We start from the raw sequence: 19,879 nt of genomic DNA, 5'->3' as shown, positions 1-19,879 counted from the left end.
AAGAAAGGGCGCGAAACTCTTCATGAACTTTTTTTTTTCAAATAAAGAACGCCGAGTTTTTTGAAAGTTTCTGTGACCTACGGATTGGCGTAATTATTTTGACGTAAATAGCATCTAAATGGTTTTCGGCGACTAGCTATTTTTAAGGGATAAATAATACCTACATACCTATTAATTTATTTATATTATATTTGCCAATATAAGTATGTGATACAATTATTAAGATTTAAGTGTAACATACCCACCCGCATCAAAATGACATATAATTAATAATAATAGCAGAGAAGACGCCGCATTTACGTAATTGGTACGAGTGCAGCTCCACCGAACTGTTCCGCGTAGTGGACTATACGCTTCATAACTTTGCACTCCGGCTCTAGGATGAAAATGATGTAAGTACTCAATAAATTTAAAAAAAAATTAAGTACATAAATTATCTATTTATTTAATATATTAATACAAGTAAATACCATTTGATCTAATTTTATGCGAGGTAATCAGGCAAATATGCGTATCAGTATAGTAAAAAGTGCAAAAAAGTGCAAAGTTTAAAACGTATAGGTACTCTAGCTAGATGATGTAACTCCGATCAGATCGTCCTCCGTTAGGGGATGGCACGATAAGAATAAAAATATGTTCCTATCCGCGCATTAATTCTAGTAGGTACCTACTTAGATATCAACTAGAAAGTTTTTATAAAAAAAACCCACACTGCACAATAAAACATAATTTGGAAACCAGGTTTTTTTTCAATCAGTGTTGTTTATAGTTTTGTAATGTGTTGTTATACAAATCAGTTGCAGTGTTAACTGTCAATTGGACGTGAATTTTACCACAAATTAACTACGCGTGTAGGTACCGTTTCCACTTTATAGACGATATATGTAAATATCCTACGTTATTTCACTAAAGTGGATCGAGCACATATAATTATAATTATTTACTTACATTTTCATTTTAGTAAGTTACCACTGCACTGATGATTTTTTGAAACGAGCAGTTTTTTATGAAGGAACTGGTTGAACAATATTAATTATTATTTACCTACCGCAATAGCTTGTGTCCTTCAACCAGAAAAAATATATCATGATATTATATATACACTATGCTATTAGTTTAGGAGATCGATTTCGAAAAAATTGGTGGGGTTAGGAGATGGAGTTAAGAAAATCCTGCCTACTACTTGCAACATGCTGCATCAAAATATGAAATGTACATAGGTTATAACAACCTTATAAATACGTACGCCTAATTAAAGAATCCTTCAAAAATGTTGTACCGACTAGCACTTGAACCTACATCCGTCAGGTACAATCCAGACGGTGAGCTTTACCCACTGGCTACCGATAACTACGTGAAAATGTCCATACAATTATTTTTACAGAGGTAAGATTTCAAATCCTAAAAATGACAGTGATTTTATAAATTAAGTAAGTACATAATATATTATTGCTAGACAAAAAACCATTCTTTTTCATAGTGTTTTTTCTGTCTATCGTTTATTAAAGAATCAATATTGATCGGTGGGTACCTACGTAACTTACTTCGGCATTACCTGATAACATTTTAATTAAAATTGTATGCGTATTACATGCGATAAATTCATTTAGACTCGACTGAGGAATTTTAGATTAACTCAGTTTTCTTCTCCGATCCAAATATTAGATGTGTAAATACTGAAACTGCCTTATTTTAAAACCTGCACACTGTCAATATTAATCAATTTAAGTAAACGAAGTACATATTACCTATACCGAACGGGTAAGTATATAATAAAGTTCGCCTCTCTACTACTCATAAATAAAGAAACTGAAAAAAAAATATATAGATCTACACTTAGCCTTATTATGTAGTTTTTTTGTATCAAGACAAGTGCCGGCTTGTATGAAATAAAGTTGCAGCTAAAAACTATTAGATAATTAATTATATACACATAAGAAAACACTTTTGGGAAATATACTTATAACAACTTAATATACTTGTAACAAAAAAATACGATAGGTACCCAGCAGAATTCGTGCATGCGCCCCATGGGATTCGCACCTATATGCACTGACCACTAATGTTATACGGGTCTTGTCATACTTGTAATACTCTCTGAAGCGCATTCTAAATTGCGTTAAGGTGACGCATCAGTGAAACGCCAAATAATTTTCAACTGTACGCGCGACGAAATTTTGTACTCGCTTCGCATTCATTGAGGGAACGTCGAGTCAGACATACGTCACTTTGCTGCGTGATAGCGACGGGCCAATTAATTCTAAAATCGTGTAAAGATGACTAAAAACGTTACCCATTTACTTTAAAAAGAAAACATGTCAATGAATATATTATTATTGTTACTAATAGAATAATAAACAGAACATAAAATGGACGTATGTTGGATTTATATGAGAAATAATATTTCGTTTGACAGGCGTCTTTTGCACCCGAGACCCGCAATCCGCACATCGCCTGGCAACGATCTTTTTAGACCGTGCCTCAACTAATGCATGGCCTTAAGTACTTTTATTGCCAAACGGCTTTGTATTTTAAATATCAAAGTTTTGAATTACCTTAATTACTAACCAATGTGACGATCACTCCAAATTTTTGTTACAACGTACTTGCACTTACTAATATTTTAACGAATAATTCACAAGATTTAAGAATGTAAGTCATTCATTATAAGGGTATATCATCAGGAAATCGAAAAATCGTAAAACTATAATTTTCGAACACTATGGATTTACTGCATTAAATTTAAATGAAGTGGACAGGAATTGTATAATACTATAATATATACATAGCATGCTTTTCTTCATTTCGCCTATGTTGCATTGTAAGTATTCCTAAGCTTATTGAGGCAGATAGGGAACACACATTTTATGATCCATAAAACGGTCCAATAAAAATTAAGCTACTCCTTTGTTCCCTGCAAACCGCCTCGTCACAAGCGCCATGTTGTCATAAAAACGCGTCACAAGTGCCTTTGGGAATCATAAGATCAACTGGATTTATCGATTTCGTGCAAGAAAGCTTATGCAACTGAAAAAAGATTAAAAGCTCATAACGGGAAATTATGAACACTTAAAGTTTTGGAAACCACTCTAAACAAATTTACGAGGGAAAAAATTCTAAGCACATAATTTTATTTTTCGTTTAATATTTTAACATCATTTTGCTACCGAAAGACGTGTTTATAAAAACACTTCAAACGAGACAGATATTCGGAAATATTTGGATGTTTTGCATCTAGCTTATTAAAACTACCAATTTAAATAGAATCAATCTAATTTTATAATACTTATTAATTAACTAACGAACATTCGAGTAGGTACCCACATACCTGCATACTTAACAACATTCCATTGATTATATCAAAATGACTATAGGTATCTATAATATGTAATATTATAATATTCTACTAATAATAAAATTCTAGTGTATGTCTATGATTTTTGAACATTTGGCTTTGGATCGGCGCGTTGACCATTTCCGTGATAGTTAAGTACAAAATACTAAGAAATTGGTACTTATATATTAGTACTTACATACCTAATTATATAAATTTTATATAAGTATTTTATGTATTATAATATAATACGGTTAACTTGATTTTTAAAAACTAACCAGCACCATCTGCAATTTGTATTCTTAGTTCAATTGAAACAAATGACTTTTCGTATATCTGTCAGTTATTTTTCGTTATAATTCAAAAACTACTAGATTATTGCATACCTATCCTATATATTATTTTTTAGTAGGTAGGTAGGTACCTAAGAATTTAATATAGTTTCATCTCGATATCTCAAAAGGTCAAGAAAAATCTTTTCGTAATTAACGCACTTGAAACAATTCATCACGATTATGTAAAGTGGCTAGAGAGTAGAGTTGAAAGGTTGTGATGTGCGTAGAAGGATGCGCACGTACATCCAACTGTCGTCGATTGCGCGCGCTCACTCGAGCTCTCAGTCGAGTGTGATATCGCGGGTTATCGCTAGCATTGATATAAAATCCACCATTATTCAATGAGGAACCCACTAACAAAATTTTCTACCAGTCTACAAATTAATTTTATTATCTGATTTTCATTGAGTATCAAATCTTCCCGCATTCTGACCACAAAACATAAATTTAATTACCAACAAAACGAGCGAAAAACAAAGAAAAAAACATTGTGCCGATTCACGTTTTTTTAACATAAATTGTTGCGGAATTAATTTCAAGTGGGGGGCGTTTGTTTCGTCACCATGTCATGTCGCCAGGACATGGTTCACGACGCCAAACCAGTGGCGCCGTGCTTAGTCTTAAACAAGCTTTCAATAACTCACAGCTTAGACATAACAATGCGGATATAATTAAATAAATAGATGCGCTTTCCCTATCATAGCAATTTCTACATTATATACATACGTGTTTAAAAGATTAGAGTGTCAAAACGTTAACCCTTTATAAATGCGTCATCATCGTATATGTAAATATTTTTTTTGCAAGCTTTTTCTATAATTTTACGCAAACTAGTAAATTTTAATATTTCATGGTTAATTTTATGACAATACACAACTTTAATTTATTTATTAGAGGGCCGAAAATACATACTATAAGTATTACTATTTTAAATACGAAAACGTTTAAGACTATGTACCTACCTTTGTTATGTTGACTTTGGGATGGTATGTAATTCATAATCAATTTTATATAAGTATAATATATATTTATATATCTACGTTTAATATGTACTCTCCAACAAGAAGATTTAGGCAAAAGCCGGAAGGCGCTGTTGTCGACTAAATGGGAGGAGCTTGTAGTTCACAGTTTTAACACGTAGCCAAGAATATGTTGTTCGAGTATAGTAAGTATATGACATAGTCTGCCTAGATTTTTTATTTCAGGCTGTGTACGTATATTATTAACAAGGAAAACGACTTGCAGAGAAAAAATATCGTCTCTCGTAGTAAAGTAGATCGGTGTCTTCTACTCAATCGTTTCTATAATCTCACATAAATTTTGACCGGAAAGAGGTTTCTTTTAAAACATATTTTACGAAAAGTGAATGTCACATGGAACATATAATTAATGGTAATTGAAATACCTAACGTGTGTGGAGTAACAGGCAACCAATATCAAGACGTGTGGAAGAATATGGGATAATCTTAAACGTGTCAAAAAATACGTAATTCTAAGCGTGTCTATAGTTCTGACAACTGCGCTCGGTTTATGCACTGACGCTTATTAAATATCAGTGTTTTTTAACGTTGCAACACACACTAATAATGTGTGTTTCATTTTCGTATGACACTCACACATTCAAAACCCTCATTAAAAATGTAGTGTATTGTGGTAAGTACCTAAGTATGGCCTATCTGAATTCTATTTATTAATCTGTTCTGTGATAAATCACTTTTTCAACTTAGGATCCATGCAACCACGGTCTGACTCCAAATACACACTGAAAAACAACGTGAATTTTCCAAATAGGGGGTTCGAAATCGTGACCTACCACTTCTCAAGCAAACATTTTACCACTCTAGTTACTAATTCGTAGCGCGTCTCTGCATAATAGATACATGTTTACATAGGTATATATAATCAAACAATAAATACGCTATCATTTCGGTTCCCGATGCTTGAATTCCTCACAAAAATATACTCGTACGCCGGCGACAAATATAATAAAATAATACACACACAAGCAGTCCTTCTCAAGCAATCTACCCGGCTCTCGATTGATTTATTGACGACATCTGTTTTTGAAAGCTCCCAAACTAGCATGTGTTTAATATTACTTTAATAATGGATACAAGATACACGCACACCATGATAGGTGCGCATACAAGCTTACGGTGATTGACGAGAGGTGAGGGATGCCAGCACCCGAATACGTCAGTGGCGCTACTTGCATTATGTTCCGATTTTGAGTTAATAAAATCTAAAAAAAATCATATGCACCTATAATAAGATGTGGTGAAGTTTTTTCTACAAGTGTGTCAAATTACATGAAAAAATAAACTTACCCGTGTCGATAAAAATAAAACGTGTTTATCGACCACAGATTAGGTACTTAGGCAAAATATGGCCACATTGAGGAAGTAAATGTAAGAACATTTTAAGTAATGAAAAACTGCCACTCTATGCTAACAACGTCTTCGCTCGATGAATACTTTCTGAAGTGCAGGAGAGGAGCTGTTTCAGACTACAGTGCATTTATCTCATGAAGACGCAATCCCACTTTTCCCTAAATTCCCTGCTAACCCAACCCAGCAGAACATCGGCAAGCCATAGTCTGGTAAAACTACTATACTATACAACCATATGCGATAAGATAATCATTTTGATAAATACATAGGACTCTTAAAATAGAAAGATTATATTTTTTCATCACCTATTCTTAGATTTTACACAAACAAATCACACTAATTAATGTGCTAACAATGTTTATAATACAGTAGTACCTAAGCAGAAATACATGAATATTGTCCATGGCCGCTATCATCGACAGTTTTTAAACTGTACGCTGCCTATCCAAACTGTCCAGTATAGTAAATACATGTATTATTCTACCCTTTATGTTCGACGAGTGAGTTTATTCGCCAAGTTTTTTTTATGTAGATACCGTCAGGCCATAAGCGAATTTACACGCGAGATCTTTTCGACATCATAGCAAGGTTAGTAGTAGGTAGTTCATGTATAATTTCAAATCAATATCTATTATTCTAATGTTAAAATTTAGACGAAAATAATTACAATATAAAAAGAACCTGTATATACGACGTTTTTAAATTTTCTGTTGAATCATATAAACTTGACAATACTATGTATTAATAAAAACTTTTTATTGTACGTCATATAAATACTGAATAAATATAGAATACTGAAATGCCATTTTGACATTTCTTTCATATTGATTTACATAGTAACGCATGTATATATTAATAATTCAGTTGCTAGGACCCCCTTAGCAACCAACAATACTAACTTTCCATACAAAACAGAATTAACTGAAAATGAATTCAATTCTGCTTAAAAATGGCTAAAACTATTAAAACAATGAATTGTTGTCGTGTTCTGATATATTCTAAAAGTTTCAAATGTCTAGCTAGTCGGGAAGTTAGTTAAAAATCTTCAATCGTCCAATACAAATCTTGGAAAAACAAGAAAAAAAAATTACTGGACACACAAGAAAAATTAGTACTGGGCAAACAAGAATACGAGCTAATAAAAACGTGGCAAAATAGAGAAAAGTGTCTATTTAGCAAGGTTTCACAATGAAACTTTCTTGATCAATCTATGCATATTTCATAGTATTTCTAATGTGATTTATTTTAATCTAGAAATAATAATTAGCCTAGAGGTTGTTATTCACCTAGTAAAAAATGACTTGCAGTAAAAGGGCTAATTAGTAGATTATTGCAAGAAATTTACTTATTCAATTTTAAGTCGATAATTTTCATTTTGACTTGATAATGATTTGATTTGTGGAATTATCTATGTCCTGGTTTGAATTAGGTACTTAGAACTTTGTGTAAATAATAGATTAATTACATTCTGTCATTGGTGTTCATCGTGATTGATTTAACTCCATTATGATTCAATATATTTATAATATTATTAAATTTCGTAATATTACTTTATTGACATGTTTAGTGAAAATATATAAAAATTAGGACGCCCCTGCGGGTCAATTATCGCATACACTTAATCGCTCACATTTCTTGGATTTATTGGACACATTATTGGATGGATCGCTCGTTTTTCCGTTGTGTATTGTGGAAATATTTCAGGAGAAGATGCTATTATTATTGTTATTCAGATGTATCTGACCCGTTTCGAAAAATAAATTCATGATTCATTTGCTAGAGGGCCCATAAATCTGTCCTAACTGCTGAGAAGTCAAATCCCACGATGCCTTGGCAACGGTTGTCAAATTTTATATTATCAAGATTACTGACAATGTTTTATTCACATAGTGTGAGCTATGAACAGTTTAAATCCATTCGTAAAAAAATAAACAATACCCGTGATCGCAAAAAGAAGAGGTACCTGGCATATTTCTACGTTTGCACGATGGGCAGTCACGTCCAGTGGGGGTAGGCAGATTGAGCGTCGCTTGGGGGGGGGGGCAATTACTCAAAGGGCGGAAAATCGAGGAGAATAATTAGGTATATTTAGAAATAGCTACCCAAACTTAGTAATAACGGAAATATCGTTCCATAAAAAAATCAGCACACTGGTTCGAAACAAAACGTATTAATTAACATACAAGGTTTAACAGAACTGTATTTTTTGTCGGGTTCACGATGTCTAGCTTACTTCCGTTGTACTTGGATGTCACGTCTTTGATGACCAGCAATTACATGTGCAGATTTGAGAATAATTATACTTACCTAATTTAAAATTTATCCAAATATTTTTGCCTGTCACTCGTGAGTTTTGGAAGTTGTACAATGACGATCTCGGAATCATCGGTTAAATTAATTAATGAACCAACATTTAAAATGAAAAATAATGATGATTTACACATCGTAATACGCAGTGGCGAATGGCGAAGACTCCATACAAGGCGATTATTTGAAGCCTACCTTCTTAAGAAAAATATTTTTTAATTGCATATTAACTTACCTATTTATATAATCACTTGATTATAATATATTCAGTAAAATAATTTATTTTGCCAACGAGAGATGCCGTATGTGGAGGAATGTATTACACAGATAATTACAAAACAATCGGCAAAGGTTTTAAAAAATATACAACAGCGCGCCATCTGTCTTGACGTAAATAAAGATTGGATTATGTTTCAAATAATTCTCAATTTTTTTCATATGGACTTAACGTCACGTAGCCCCGCCCAGTCTATCGAATTGTATGAACTAAGGTAAGCTCCGATCGCAGAGCCTAAAACTAAATTATTAATAATTAAAAAAATAATTTCTATGGTGTTAAATCGAATATTAATAAATATACACTGTTTTTAAAAATAAAAACAACTTTTATCTAATGATTTTCGATGTGTATAAATGTTTTGAAAAAATACGTACTTAATTTAAACTGATCGCTTAATTTTATGTCGTCGGTGAGTTTTTGAAGTTTCATTAAATTAGTGTTTGGTTGTCATTAGTAGGATGTACCTACCTATTCATTAGTAGTAATATCTTATTATCTTCTTATTTCTCGTAAGTATACCTGACAAATGTGTTCTTTTTATCAGATCTCCACAGCCTACCTCTTTCCAAAAGTCTTCCTTGGCCACTTGGAGGTAGCATATCATAGCATAGCATAATATCTAAACTATTATGGTTTGGTTTAGGCAGGGTTTCATTACATTTTAAAAATTGTATTTAAATTGTATTCTCTGTTCAATGAAAATAAAATATGTATCTATGACTGACAAAGTTTAGTGTGCAATATTTATGTCGAATCTTAACAGCCTACCTCCACCCCTTGCCACTGATATATTTGTGTGTGTGTGCGTGTGTGTGTGTAGGTATCAGTGGCGAAGACTCCTTACTAAGCGATTATTCAAAGCCTACCTTAATAAAAATAAATTGTATATTACATTATAATATCAGTAACAAATTAATGGAGGCATCGATACGTGAATAATATAATGTAGTTGACACAATATAATATACTTATACCAACAAATTGAATATGCGACATCGTATATTTATGTACCACCAATACGTATTCGTGCGTTAAAAAGCTGTAATAATCCGTACGCAAATGTTTTTGTATAGAATATCATATCTATCGGAAAATTACTGTAACAAATTGTATTCAATTCGAAGGCTTTTCATCAGTTTTCATACAAATAATTAAAAATTTCAAATCTGAAAAAACTATTTTCTTCACCGTGAAAAACATTATTATATTTTATTATTCTACCACCTACGTTGACGTCCGTGTATACGTATTAATTACTAGTAATATTATCATATTACTATAATATTATCTTCCCAAGAAGGTACCGTACTGATAAGTAGATAGGTACCTACCTACCAATGTACTATGACCCCCATAGTCTACCTACTTCCAAAACTCACTCTTCGCCACTGACAGGTACCTACAATACATAGGTAATTGATACAAATTCTAAAGCACTTTACCTGCTAGCACGTAAATTTTCTATTAGCAATAAAATTATTGCATTAAAGTTAAGTAGGTACAAACATATAAAAACTGGTATATTTTACTCTTTTATTATATATGTATGTGAAATACACAGAAAAAATATGCTACAATTACGGTATTTTATTATAAGTATAAATAAATAATTTGGTTTTAATTTTTTGTAACAGTACTAAGTACCCACGTGTTATGAATTATTAGAGCATTTTTTATTCGTATTTCATATTAAAAGTATCGTTAACTACCAACCTCCTGAAAAATGCCTGTAAATTAAATTTAACTGCGATGGAGGTATAAAATTATTAATCAACTTTAATATGAAAAAAATTTCAGATAGATAACTATTATAGTCGCTAACAATGTACCTACAAGCCGAAACAAATGATAAATTACGTGAAAGTCACTAATTCGCCGTAAACAAGTTAACAGGTAAAATAATTCCAGTGTAGTTGTGTACATAACCTAATTTATTGTGAATAAATAATAATGCAATACTTACTTAGATGAATATCTCTTGTACCGTTTGCATGAACCAGCTAATAAAAATGCATTACAATGTCTATTCTGAATAAATACACTGCAACAAAAGGCGTAGACGTGAGATAATATAACCTGTGAGGGGGGTTTTTATTTATTAAAATAACAATTAATTAATGATTAATTGTATTTTTTCTCTACTATGAATTTAGCTTTACATACTTAAGGAAAGTTAATAATCAACAAACCGATGTTAAAAAAAATCAATCTCCGTATAACTGCTTCAGAACCAAGAGCATAACGTTTTAATCGGAAGATAGTTAAAGAAAGAAGAAACCTATAAGTATCTGAATGGTAAAGTTAATTAAGTTATCTATATTTTCATTAGGTTCATATGTTTATGCATAATATTTTTCACATTCTTTGATAAAAACAATTTAAAAAAACACTAATCCTACGAAGCAAAAAAATATATTTCAATTTTGTTTTTTTATAAAAAAAAATTCTTAAGTGCAATATTTTCAATAGTTTGATTAGGAATTTATTAATAATATTACCTAAGTCTAAGTCATTGATAGTAGTTAAATATGTAACTACACATGTACCAGTGGCGAAGGCATATTGACGGTAGGTATTTATATAATCACTTGATTGTTTTATATTCTATAAAAATAGTTTATTTTGCCGACAACACATGTACCTACCAATATGTAGGAATACATTATACAGATTACAAAACAATCTGCAAAGGTTTTAAAAAATATACTACAGCGCGCCATCAGCTGTTTTGACGTAATTAAATGTCGAATTATTTCTATAGGAATTGTGATATTTTGTCGGTTAGTCAATCGAATTGTATGAAATATGGTAGGCTCCTATCGCTGAGCATGACTGCACGTTGTCCAAAATAAATAATAATTAGATAATTTAAATAAAAAAATTCTATGGCGTTTAATTGCAAATTAATAAATATAGATTGTTTATAAAAATAAAAATAAATTTTATCTAATGATTTTTGATGTATACCTATAAATGTTTTGAAAAATGCGTAATTTAAACCCATCGCTCAATTTCGTGACGTCAGTGAGTTTTTTTTAAATTGCATCGTATTAATGTGTCGTTAGCATTAGTGAGTACATTCATCAGTAGTAATCTCGTATTATCTTTTTATTTCCCGTAAGTGTAAACAAGTGTGTTCTTTTTCTTTGAATTCCACAGCCTACGTCTTTCCAAAAGTCACCCTTCGCCACTGATATATTATGTACTAAGTAATATCATTGTGGTACCTATTACCTATTACTTAATTTATCACAGCTAAAACCTGGACTTAATGATGTAACTTGAATGTGCAGTCTCTTATTCCTGCATAGGGTAGAGTCGCGTAGTATTATCTAATGTGTTTAAAATCGTATTAACGGCCATCCATATATGTGTTCATATAGTGTTAAGATTTTTAACTAACATGGTCGTATAAAATGTGACATCACAGATTCAACGAAATGTATTTTTTTCTGAGAATAAAATATTCCGTTAGAACATTATATTTAAATCGATCATTTTCAACGAATTTATTTTTTAACGAATGATGAATGAATTATAAATGTGATGTAGAATAGTTAAGACAGGGGGTAAAATATTTTTGCGATTGTCGGAGGGTGGTTTAAAAGTACCAAAAAATGTGTTAGGTCGTTTATGGACGACCCATCATCAATATAATTATTAATCACTTACCTTAAGACTTTAAATAACAGCATGTACCTACCTATCATCCATTGTTAAGAGCGTACATAAGTGAAACGGCAAATAATTTTCAATTATAGGTGCGACGAAATTTTGGACTGGCTGCCAATCGGAGAGCGAAAGTCGAGCTGTGAATACGTCAATTTGTTTTGTGATGGCGTCGGTGGAATTAATTCTTAAATCGTGTTAAGATTACTAAAAAACGTTACCCATTTACTTGAAAAAGAAAACATGTCAATGAATATATTATTATTATTACAAATAAGACAATAAACATAACACTAAATGGATGCATGTTGAATTTTTATGACAAATTATGTTTTGTTCTGCACGCGTCTTTTGCACATTCTTCGCGCCGCGCAGTCACGATCGTTTTAGACCATGCCCCAGCTGAAGTTATAGCCTTAAGAAAAACTCTTAGTTAGTTGCATTATTGGAAATAAAAATACTGTCCATGGAAGTACGCCACTGTAACTGAATATTTCTGAAACACAGCGTCATTCCTAATTTGTTAAATTTTCTATTACGTTCATTCCATTATCCACATATCCATCTAACACTAGGTATATGCCATTTTGAGATATATCCAAGTAAGTACTTATAGCTAATGCAAAATAGACCGTGTCTAACGAAAAACAAAACGACAACATTGTTACTTACATTTTGTCAAATATGGTTCGCCGTGCTAATGGAAACTACACGAATAGTTAATTATGGAAAATTGTATAGGAAAACAAATATTTTCTGCGTTCACAATGTATTTCCGCGTAGTTTTTAGTTCCTATTACTTATATTTTATTAACGTATTGCTGTACGTTTACAAGTTTACTAATTAACTATTAGATACCTTCTCGCTATGACAATAGTAATTTAATGGCACATGAATTTTTATTTGTCTTTACTTATATGTGACCATTTCCATACACAAGTATAGGTACATAAATTAATTTATTAATATTAGGTACCTATTATTTTAATATCTATCCCATCAATTTTATATCTACAAGACAGTGGCGAGGGGTGGAGGGTTCGACATAAATAATGCATACTAAACTTTAGCAGTGATTCGTATTTGTTTTCATTGAACTAATAACACAATTTGCAGATGGTGCTGGTTAGTTTTTAAAATTCAATTAAAACTTCTTTAAACCAAACCATAATACTTTAGGTATGCTATGAGTGATCTAACAAAAATATTGTAGGTACACTTTTTCAGTCATACTTATTTGTTTCGACTTCGTTGATTAAAGAATAGGTACATACCTAATGCAAAACATTATGCTAATGGTTAGTTTTTTTTAATTCATTAAGCCCTGTCTAAATTAGACCATAATCGATAAAAATAGTCTTACATCTATTAAATATGAAAAACTATGTATGATTTAATGGCATAAGTTAAAAATATACAAGTAGGTATAAATAAACGAATGTTTTTTAGTATTATCTTAGATTAGGCAGAGTTTAACTAAAATTTAAAAACTATCAAACCCAACCTACGCTTTGTAGTCTTAGTTCAATGAAAACAAATAAATATGACTGACAATGTTTGGTGTATACTATTTATGTCGGATTTTATCATTGAAATGAATCCCTCCAAACCAAAACCCGCCACGCACCACACCCGGTCTTAATCGAGCGTATCACGTGGCCCTACATTGGCGATGTGAAGCATCTAGTTCAGTTTTACGGGAATGCCCTAGGAGAAGATACCCAAGACTAAGGTTGCTACGCTCAAAGTGAGCTCTGACTGAGTTTAAAGTTACTTTCTAATGCAAAGTGCCGGGGAGAAGAGCACAGGGAAATTATAAAAATAAAAATGATTCTAGCCTACCTCCACCCTTCGCCACTGCTACAAGATTCAACCATTCCATACAACCGAGTCCGGAAAATTGTACGTATACAGTTGGCCGTATCACAGTTTACTCATGTGATAATAATAATATGTAGTTTCGGAAACCGATGGCCTTATATCATTGAGATCTTATTCATATCTAAATAAAACACGTATGCCTACTGATAAATAGCAGAATACAAAGAAAAATTGGAGGTACCTAAGTTTACTAATAAAATTTTGAATGATTCAAAGGTATTTTGGCTCGAAAGTATTAAGTTGTTGGTAGTTGGCCGTTTACAGTTTATAGTGAGCTATCGGACACCTGTAGGTACCTAGTATTGAGATTAAATTCATGTCTATATAAGACGGTTACAAAATACATAATAAAAACAACTGAAATAAGTGAAGTAGGTAGGGAAGTAAATTAGAAATACTACTTGTTGTAGAAATAATTTATATAAAATTATAGGTAGCAGATACTCGTAAGCATCAGGTCATTCCTATGAAATATCTGATAATAATATCATCGTTACTATCAGAAATTTAATACCAATCAATATCTTATTCTTATTGAATCAAATAAAATTGGAACATTAGTGTCTGCAATGCTCCAGGAACAACGCGTCATCATCACAATGCTATACGGTCATCTCTTCACGGTCACGGTAAACTGTGATGCGGCGAATTTACATGTCACCCCATACAATATAATATCTAAACAGAAAATGGATACAATTTTCAAACAAAAGCATTTTTCCCTCATTGCAATGAAGGTAGGTATATGGTTCAGTTTTAACTAGGTAAATCAGTAGGTACAATATGTAGATATTTATAATGATTTGTTTTTCAAAAAATATCATATAATAAGTAAAAATGCAATTGACGTACCCATCTATGAACCTATGTATACAAATTAACGGTTACATGTAAGTTGTACGTATGCAGTTCATCGTGGGACACTTATTCGTGCGCTGCAGTACGTGAAACATGAGTTCGTATAACATTTTATCAAATGACGAGTTCTTCGTTGAACATTTCACCGTGGAATACAATTGCACGTATCTTACAAAATGCGGCGATAGTTTGCAAATAGTAACTACTGTTCCAATTAGATTAACCCTAACCTAACCTAGTAAAGACATGTCATAAAATTCGACACATGTTGTAGCATACGTACAAATATACTCCACGGTGAAATGTTCAACGAAGAACTCGTCATTTATTTGATTAAATGTTATACGAACTCATGTTTCACGTACTGCGGCGCTCGAATAAGTAATTTTTCAGTAACTTATGTCCGTATTTACCTATCTGTTTATTACGAATGAAACAACAAATTAGAAATGATTCTAGGTAAGCAGGAAGTGAAATATTTTTAGAGAAATATAACTATTTTATAATATAAAAATTATTAGATAAAATGAAATTAAATTAATTCAATTATTATGTGTATTTTAATAAAGAATTATGGACATACATGTCCATAATACACCTATGTATTTTATTGTTATGAGAAATATCATAATGATTACCTAGTTGATAGGTACTCCATTAATTTTATTTACAAAGTATTACATATTAAATTTACACCTGTAAATAGAAATTAATTAAAATTATAGCTTTAATTGTTAGAAAATATGAACGTGATGGTAATAATAGTTTGCCAAAGCCGCCGGATAATCAAGCCAGCATCGATGCAAAATAAATTGCATACAGTCGGTGTACAATAACTACATAGGTATTTCAAAATATTGAATAGGAATTATACAGGATACCTATTTGTTGAAATAATTTTAAACATAATTATAATAATAATCAATCATTAAATTAAGTATCAAAATAATAATTATCGGATTGCATAAAACAATATTATTTTAAAAATTGGTTGAGTTCGACGAATGTGACTAGTATGCAAATTCAAGATAGGTATTATTGGCCGCATGCCCATTTTTCAGAATGCATAATATACTAATCGTTTAAACTTGCACAATATATTAAATAATCTGATACCCTAATAATTAAAAATACAGATTTCTTTTATCTAGCAGTAGGAATTGATAAAAAAGTACCTAAATATAAAATGTTAATAAATTGAATACCAGTCTCAAATTTAGGAATCTTTTTGTAATATGTACAATGTGAATTTTATAATATGTACCTATTCATATATTGCCCACCTACCTGTTTCAATATTTTATTTTTCTTAAATATAGGTGCTAATATTTTTACAGTAGGGACATTAATTATTATACTTTTATTTTAGATCAAAGCCTAGATACCTAATAAATACATTTTATTTGGTAACATATTAAATGAATAAATACTATGACTGCTATACTTTGTGTATTCTCTGGCAATGATTAGGTAGCTGTAGCTGGTAGGTACCTAGTGTAGATATTAATAGTAACTATCTACTTATAACTTGATATGTGTAGGTACTAAAGGCCAAATGCAAAGATGTCATGTTAAGTTAGCCTAAATAAAACATTCTTATTATACCTACTTACATTTTTTTTCACTTCGCAAGACGCCAGTTACAGCGACGTAAGGTTAAAGGTAAACAGTGCTTAAGATTACTTAACTATGACGATGCATTTGGCCCATAAACTTTTTCACGTATGTACCTACCGCTAACGTGATTATATTGTCAAAAGATGTACATATACGGGTAGGTGGCTACTTACAGAATTGATTGTGCAATGCAAAGACACGGTGGCTAGGCTTAAATCTAATTACCTACGTAAACATATATTTAAGTAGGTACTTAACTAAATAGGTATAAGTACAATGACATTAATGGCATCATTTTATAATATAAATAACTTAATAATAAATGATAATAGGTATAGGTACAACTAAACATTGTATAGGTATTAAACTTTAGAAATATTCAAAATAATAATTCTTCATATTTTTGTAAACTTAGGTAAAATTATCTACCCATGTGCAATATATATAGGTAGGTATGTTGTAATAATTTAACTTCAAAACAATTTTATTACCTTGATATAAAAATAGTTACTCCACCAGCAATAAAGCTTATAAAATCCTTGAAGCTTTCAGCAACTTATTCTCTGTGAACGACTTTTTGCACAAATATTTGTCGTCAGAATTGGCAATAAACACTGTGTAATATCAAACTTTAGGGCACTTTTTAAGCGCGTTTTCCGCGCGGTTTGATGAAATTTATATCACAGTATAATAAATCCGTGTCATATTATTTACAATAAGTATCCCGAATTATTCCAAAACGTTCACAGGGAACGACACATGCCAGCAACTTAAAACACACATTGCCCCTTATCCGCGTTATGTCTATCAATTTTATCATAAACACATCATAAACAATTAAAAATGACTTGCAAAATAGAATCGCATACTTTGCAACAGAAGTATTCAAACACCATATTTTTTTAAATCACTGTTTTCCACCGCTGTCAAAATTTAACACTTTTACACAGGTATCAAAATATATATTTATTAATTAAGTAACTATGCATTACGTATTTTAATTGTATGCAACTCTACAAAAATAATAAATCTTAATAAGTTCAATATTATTATTGTTACAAACGGAAAACTTTGACAGCAAAACTTTTCCACGTGAGTTTGAGGTGTTGTTTATTTATGCTATTCACTTGTTTTTGGCACTATGGTTACATATCGACAACGTTTTTCGTTCACTCGTGTATTTTTAGGTTATATTGTTAAGTTCGCGATGTCAGTTGGACATAAACAATGAAATTGGGCACAATCACACGGCCGGAGGTAGCGTTTTGATTGGCCGCGGCGTTTCGAGTGAAGTTTAGCACGGGACTACTGACTGCGGTGGAGGGAACGGTACGCGACCGACCGGCAAGGCGCCACGGGCGAGAATGACGATGTCGAAATGACGAGAGTATCGGCCGACGGTCGACTGGCATGCCGCCCCTACAGGGTGCCTTGCGAACAGATGCACCGAATTTTCCGGAAAAGTCTCAACAGGTAACAGTAATATACCCAGCTAAAATTGACCTACAAATTGCTATGGCTTGATATACGTATTTGTCATCATAAATACCGGTATAACACTAAATTGCACTACTTAAAACTGTTTTAGAATCTTTTAAGCCTAGTACCTACAGATCGACGTACACCTTTTTTGTAAACTTTTGTCACCAGACAAATTACGTACAATCGTTAGAAGCTCAACGCATTTCCTTGCCTGCTATCATTACTATCAAATATAATTTAAACAGTCCACACAGTAAAAAAATTACAGGCTTTAATCAAAACAACATTTCACAAGACGACAGGTCGCTACTTCCGATGAGCAAGTGAAAAAATTCCGCTATATATTAGCCATATTAGTTTGTTTATCAGCTTCTTCCATCAATGACCGAATACATTAAAAGTATAATCACTTGTGTAAAAATATCTTGAATATAAATGTGTATTAACTATATTTATGCAATGTTTATTTATTTTCAGGCAGATATATTATTGACAGTGACATATTGGATGTTGTGAAAAAATCTTTTACCAAGTGTTAGTATTCTTTTAATAATACGATTTAACATAAGCGTACCTACCTATTTCTTTGGCTTCATTATTTCATAATATTATGATGACATTATTATTTACTTAGTAATAAGTATTTTTATTTTTTCTAAAACTGCATAGATTATAATATAGATACCCGCTCTCGCTCTCATGTAGGAACATTAATTTCTTTTACTAGGTAGATACATAAGTAGGTAGGTACCTAATTTTTTTATATCTTAACTAAGTTTCAGTGAATTTCTCATGGTGATTTATTTAATTCAAATAATTTTAAACTAAACCATATTGACTGAGTGATAAATTTTGGCATATTGTGTTTAAGTGGATACAATTATTATTTACTTGTACCTCCTTAGTATTTTTTTACGTGATTAATAGCATACTATTAATCGCCTTTAAAAATACCTAGGTACTATTATTTAACCAATATGTGCCCACTACATAGGCACTCAGTAGTAGTTGACGTTCGTAGCCTAATGCCGTGTCCAAACTGGCCACCTCATCAAATTTCACAATAATTATCTAAATTTTTTTCACCAAAAATTATTTTAATCGATCTTTTATGAGGTTGCTAGCAACTTGTTGCCAATGTGGACACGGTTCAATAGGTAAAGCACTGATTTTTCATATCGGGGATTCTGAGTTCGATTCCTGATGGGCACAATATTGAATAATATATATTCGTGATTCTGTCAAGCATGAATATTTCAGTGATTGTTTCACCTCTAATACTACACTTATGTTTCATTACTGTAATACTGTACCTCGTCGCATGTTGTAGGGATAAATATTATATTATTATAATAAATACCCTTCAATCTACATACCTACTAAACTATCCATCGTTTATAGATATATAAAGTATAGAATATTGTAAATTTAAATAATACAATATAGGTTTGTATAAAATCAAAGCATTTAATATATTTTTCAAAATACCTAGACCACTAGATGACTACATAAACTATCATTGGATTTTGGCATGATTTTAAAAAGAGGTTGAATCTTTAAATTTAAAATGAAACTCTCTTATTTCTTTTATTTTGTTAACTGTCAATTCATGGTGGAACTGCATTGTATTGTTGTTTTTATTTAATAAAACGCAATTTAAGTCAGTTGAAAATGTCCCTCTGAGGCGGACGAAACCGGTCGTAATCTATTGATTAAAAGTGGAAT

The 19,879-nt window shown here is 31.5% G+C and overlaps 1 protein-coding gene across 3 annotated transcripts in view; it reads right to left on the bottom strand.

Moving 5' to 3' along the window:
- Positions 1 to 19,879, bottom strand: part of tio (zinc finger domain-containing protein tiptop) — a 717,631-nt gene that overhangs the window by 594,005 nt on the left and 103,747 nt on the right. Inside the window, exon 1 of one of the 3 annotated variants that reach the window (XM_085957597.1) lies at positions 17,164 to 18,038. The exons of the other annotated variants lie outside the window; for them this stretch is intronic. The gene's annotated coding sequence lies outside the window, so the exon portion shown is untranslated. Of the gene's footprint in view, positions 1 to 17,163; positions 18,039 to 19,879 lie in introns of those variants that run through there. 3 annotated transcript variants of the gene reach the window in all.

Source organism: Rhyacophila brunnea, unplaced genomic scaffold (genome assembly GCF_057557595.1).
Source record: "Rhyacophila brunnea isolate RB1 unplaced genomic scaffold, BYU_Rbru_1.0 scaffold_7, whole genome shotgun sequence".
Classification (NCBI taxonomy): domain Eukaryota; kingdom Metazoa; phylum Arthropoda; class Insecta; order Trichoptera; family Rhyacophilidae; genus Rhyacophila; species Rhyacophila brunnea.
The sequence above is the reverse complement of the archived record's forward strand: the minus strand, read 5'-3'. Positions and strand labels throughout refer to the sequence as shown.